The sequence below is a fragment of the Canis aureus genome, chromosome 1 (assembly GCF_053574225.1).
Source record: "Canis aureus isolate CA01 chromosome 1, VMU_Caureus_v.1.0, whole genome shotgun sequence".
NCBI lineage: Eukaryota > Metazoa > Chordata > Mammalia > Carnivora > Canidae > Canis > Canis aureus.
In genome coordinates, this window is record NC_135611.1 from 44649040 (window position 1) to 44655148 (window position 6109).

Sequence of the window (6109 nt, forward strand, 5' to 3'; positions counted from 1 at the left end):
TAAGAGGAATAAAACAAATGAAATCAATGAACAGTTACTTTATTAAACAATGCAGGTTTCTAGTAATTTTATACAAAGATAGAATTTACAAAACTAAAAGAAACCAAAACACTAAAAGACAATGAATCTAAAGGAAATTCACATTTTAACCATATTCTTCCTCCCTCAGTGTTCATATTATTTTCTCAATCTCCCAGGCTCCCAAACTTGGACTCATTCTTATTTTACCCCCCAAAATTTTGTGTTTTATATCCAAGCACTGAACACATTTTGCCATATTTTACTGTTAAATGCATCCCCCATTTTCACCATGTCCACTCCAGGTCAGGAGTTCCTGTCTCAGTACCTGCATTTTGTCATATCTACTAACTGACCTTCTGGAACCTCCTTTATTCTCCAATGCATCCCATTTATTACTGATAAATTAATATTTTCACTTGCTGATTTCATTAGATCATTTTCAGACTCTCAAGAACCTGCAGTGACTCCCTACTTCCTACCAGACCAAATCCACATTCCTGCACTATGCATTTGATGCCCCCATGTACTGGCCCTGGCTCACTTCTCAGTGGGGATACCAGCCCAGGGAAAAGAGCCTGGCTTTGATATTGGTAGATCTTGTTTTTTAATCCCAGCTCTACCATTTACTCCTCACTTGACTTTGAGCAAGTTACTTCAATTCCCTAAGCTTCAGTAAACTCCCTTGAAAAATGGGAATAATAATATCTATCTTGCTAGGTTATGGGAAGTTAATATAGTGTCCAACACAGTGGGTTGGCACAGCTCATTTATATTTTCATTCCTTTGTTCACATATTCCCCTGACTGGAATGCCCATCCCCCCACCCTCCTTCCCTAAAAAAACAGAAAAAGAAAAAAGAAGCTGTCTTCCAAGGCAGATCTTAAGAAAATCTCCCTGAAGATTTTCCATATTCACTGAAATGCATGGAAATAATGTTTTCTGATTGGTGAAAACTGTGCTTAACTCATAAAGGAAATCTGACCAAGGAAATCATGCAGCTTTGGAAACTGATTAAAAAAGGGGGTAGGGGGGCAGCCCAGGTGGCTCAGTGGTTTAGCACCGCCTGCAGTCCAGGGCCTGATCCTGTAGACCTGGGATCCTGTCCCACGTCAGGCTCCCTGCATGGAGCCTGCTTCTCCCTCTGCCTGTGTCTCTGCCTCTCTCTCTCTCTCTCTCTCTCTGTCTCTCATGAATAAATAAATAAAATCTTTAAAAAAAAGAAAGAAAAAGAAAACATAGCTTCTTAGATAGGAAAAAGAAAAGAGAGAAACTTCCAGAGGTTTAAAAAAAATCACTGTAACAGAACTCCCTCACATTTGGCCCAAACTATTTCCCCCTAACCCTAGAATTTACAGAATTCATCCGTACTGCTCCATCTCTCTTTTTTTACTAAAAAAAGTTTTTCCCAATTTACATAGCTCTGTCTCCTCTACCAGTCTGGAGGCTCCTAAGTGTAAGAAGAAATGTCATCTCTTCTTTTTTAACCCTATAGTAGCATTTACAACTGTTAGCCCAAATTATTTTTAATATCTCAAAAATACTGTAGGAAGCTATGTAGTTGGGTGGGTAGATGGGTGAGTGGGTGGATGGATGATAAACTTTTCAAGTTGGGTTCATTTAAAAAGAAAAAAAATTTAAATCTATTCTCTACAACTAATATTAAACTGTGCTCTGTTAATTAAAGTCTAAATTGTTTAGGCAATGCCTTCAAGTTGTATACCAGAATAATGTATATGTCACCTTGTTGTATTTTAATAGTCCACACACACTCCTGAATAATGTAAGTAAATACACCGGTGAGATGAGTAAATGCTCTCTGAATAGAAACATTTAATAATGTCACAAACTTTAAGCGGGTTATATAATACACATTCACTTTATAATCAATATATCTGAGGTATGAATAAAATCCAAAATATATATCCCAAGGAACTAAGCAAGATTTTAATTAAGAATTCTTAGAAAAGAAAAATCAATTATAGCAAAAGTGGAAAAATCTAGAACCTTAAAAATATGAGATAGTTTTAATAACTAAGTAATAATATTAAGTACTTATCTTTTTACTAATTTATAGCAACACGCCTGAAAGGAAAAGGAACTCAGAACTTCACTCCTCCTTCACTGGAGTGAAGTTGGTCCCAAACTTCTCCCACTGTGCCTGGTATCCAGGTGAAGTGTTAGAGTGCAGGGGATTTCCCTGGGAAACCTTCCATCTCCCTTTCGACATTTCCACCCCAGCCAGGTGATCTTGATCAACACACCCTTGTTTATAACCAGATGCCATGGTTATGCCATGGAAATATGCTAAAAATCAAAAATAGCCCCTAATACAATGTCACCCAATGGGAGCAGCTGTGTAGGACTTACTTAGGACCATGGAGCTCTTAGCAAATCTCAAATTGTACCTTTTCCTGTATTTCTTTTTAAGATCACAAGTGGAAATCTCTTTACCAGAAAATTACTTTCCATCAAAAGCAGTCTTTATCCAACCCATTCTCAAAATTCGCAGAGGTAATGTAAATGCTGATGATTCTTAAACCTCGTGTAGCTTATGAGATCAACAAATATTAACTGAGTGCCCCTGCCCAGTTAAGTGTCAGACAATGCACTAAAAATATACTTGTGATCCTGCTCTGCAGATATGATCAATTATGGAAAATAGAATGCCTAATAAACATGTACCAAAGAGAAAGATGAGTATAAAACTGAGAAAAGCATAAGCTGCTATGGGAATAGGCAGAGGTGCCCTGATTTAGGTCAGAGGATAAAGTAAGACCATGTAGAAGAAAGGCTACGTAAGCTAAAATTTGACTTCTGAGGAGGTCAATGGGATTGTGTGGGAGAAAGACTTTTGGGCATGAAGACAAAGAGTGTTCTGAGCAGAGAAACAGCATGTGCAAAAAGGCTTAAAGAGAGTGCCAGCATATGTGATGTTAACAAGGAATTTTTTAAAATTCTGTAGTTGAAGGCTGAGTGGTGACATAAGAGAGATACAGGTCAGGAGATTCTCACAAGCAAGGGAAGAAATTTATACTTAATCCAAGGCGAAAGGGAAAACAATTGTGTGGATTGTAAATAGCTTGGATTTTTATGGCTGTAGAATGTGAATGTGGTTTTGTAAGACCTGGCATGCACTCTTGCTTGCTGTAGCACATTCTAAGCACATTATATGGGGTGTGAAAAGAGCAGATGAGTGTCTGGACTTGACCTTTCTCAAGGAAATCCGGGTAGGGCTGTCTGAAGCAGCAAAGTGTCATGAAGGAAGAAGGTAGACCATGCATCCATTACTGACTAGCAATATAACAGAGAGGCATCCAGAATGACGAGGGTGACACAGCCTCCTCAGGAGGAGGACAAGACAATCAAAGGCGTCCCATGAGATCACTGTACTTTCATATGAGAATTGCCCTAGATTCAGCCTCTAGAGCTGTTCCCTCAGAACCCCACTGAAGACTGTCATTTACCCTGGTGTCTGCATGGGGTCAGGCTGGCATGTGGCAACAATCCCAGCTGTGGAGTCAAAGGAGGTCAAGGTGATCTGTTTTCCCTGCTTACTACTTGTGTCATTTGGGACTACAAACACAATCCCCTGAGTCTCAGTCTTCCCAACTTTCAAAATATGGTAACAATTACTACCTCAGAGGGTGTTTTCTGAGAGGAAAGAACATGTGTGAAAGGTACCTAGAATATCCCTTGGCATAACAGTAGGCATTCAATAAGAGATGGTTCTTGCTGGCATGCTATTGGCTCCATTACCTCCCAGCACCAGGCCATGGAAGAAAGAATAGGGAATAGGGAAGAGATTATAACAAGAAGTTTGCTCATTAGGCATAGGTGCCTTGGGAGCTACTTTGTTGAATCTGAATTCCTTGGGTGGCAGAAAGTAAATAAATGTTCTTAGTTTGAGGATATGTGTTTGGCTCTTATTTCACAGTTGACATTCACACGGATACCAGGAATATGACTGCTAATTAAGTATTCATTGAGTAGCCTTTTTTTCCCCCGTAACAAACATATAATTAAGATGTCAGTATGTGCATGCACACCCACTCATGTGGGTGCGTGTATGTGTGTGTGTAAAGAGAGAAAATTCTTCTATAACAGAATCATAGAATTAGGGAGTTGGAAGGTCCTTCTGTTATGTACTGCTAGTTTATTAGGGTAATTCCAAGGCCAGATAACAGTAAACCCATTCTCCATTCAGTGTTGCTAATCTAACTCTATTCAAGTATATGATCTGTTACCTGAATAGCTTTATACATTTGAATGAAGGCCAAGTGGAGACTGGGCACTTGAGTGTGTCTGGTGCTCTCTCCTTTTCCTCCTTCCAACCTCATCTTAGCCAACACTTCTGCTCCCTATGGAAGCATGAGATTCCTAATGCCCAAAATAGGTAACTGCCCTCTAAGTTGCTCCTGTAAGAGAGGCTTTAACCAAATGAGCCAACGAAGCTACCAGCCAAATCTGTAATTGTGTGTGATTCAGAGGGGACTTCCTTTAAATTCAATGAAGACTGACCACATGCAGAACATATTTGTTAAATAATTTGTTTGAGAAAATCAATGTCATACTTATATTTGAGTTTGTTACTTGCCACGGATGTACCATTCCCCATCAATACCCAATCCTTGCAACAGCCTCTGGAAATTCCCAGAAAGTATTAAAAGGTGTATCTGTAAGTCCTCTTGTTCTATGAAAGGTGCAGATTATCACTTGCTACAACTACCCAAAAGCAAGAGCCTAAAATAGTAGGAAACAAGAGGAAGAAATTTATATTGACCTTAATTCCTCTTAAGAAAACAGCTGTGTTTATTTAGAAACAATTACTGAGGATAGAAAGCGAGACCTCAGCCCCAGGGTACCTTAAATTGGGTAAAGCTATTCCACATTAGACAAGAGATGATGAATGTATCCAGAAAGGGAGATGAAAAGAGAGAAGATAGTAGGAGACGGCCTACGCTATAAGGCGATTCTTTCTTGCAACTCTCCCAAATCTTTGATAAAGTTGTTAAAGCTCACCAAAGCCTTGAAAAAAAATTTTTTTACAGAACTCAATGAAGGATTTTGTACCATGTGTCACATGGGGTGAAACCAAATAAATAAGCTTGAGAACAGGGGACTGGAGAAGGGTTGTAGAGAGAGAAGCATGGGGGTAGAAGGGAGAATGCTTATTCCAGAGCACTGGAGTTGGATTCGGGTCCAGTTTCACCAAATCTTTACAGGACAGGTGCCTAGGGGCACATGGGTAACATAAATTTCTTATTGATGGTCAGTGAATGTGTATTTATCTTACTAAAAATCTTGCCCACAAACTATACCCAGTATTTATATTACATTTATGAAGTTACATGCTCTAAAGCTCTGTTGCTTGAGTGATGAACATCCACAGCCATGTTAGAAGAATGGTATCACAGAAAAAAAATGTCCTGTTTATGGGAAATCCCTAAATAATTTCCCCTTAACTGATTAAAGGATCATCAAAGGATTGTTGCTGATCTTCACTAAAAGAAACTCCAGCTCTCCTGAGATCAGCAAGGGCTACTCAGGGGTAGTGGAGAGAATTCCTATATGAAAAATCTCTACTCATTCAATAATCAACAACATCGTTGTCTTCAAAATGTTTCCAGGCAGCACAGATCAGCAACCCTTCTAACAATAACTTTACTTCCAGCCCTTCCCAACATTTCCATGAAGCAGATCACAGAAGTCTACTGCTGATTAGGGATAAATTAGGCAACTTTCTTTTCAAGTATTGTCTGATCATCACTCATTAACGCCATCACTTAGCATGTCAAGGAACAAGAGACAACCGTCAACAACACAGTGCTGGCACACAGGTTAGTGATTCCAAAACCAACCCACCCAAGAAAAAAGGGCAGAGGAAAATATAGTAAAGAAGGAGAAATGAAAATATGTTCTGTGGACTGAATCAGTTTATACCACTAATAGGTCTTAAAGCTGATTCCCTTCTTTTCTTTCATAGAAATCTTAATAACGCAAAGGTTCCATATAAAGTGCTGTCCACGTAAATCCTGAAGTGAGTACAATTTGTCATGGAATAGTAACATTAACAGATGCGGAAAACCTC

The 6109-nt window shown here is 39.0% G+C and overlaps 1 protein-coding gene across 16 annotated transcripts in view; it reads right to left on the reverse strand.

Annotated features, from left to right (window-relative positions):
- The window catches only part of IPCEF1 (interaction protein for cytohesin exchange factors 1), a 174832-nt gene that overhangs the window by 67713 nt on the left and 101010 nt on the right, over positions 1–6109 (reverse strand). The window lies entirely within an intron of this gene.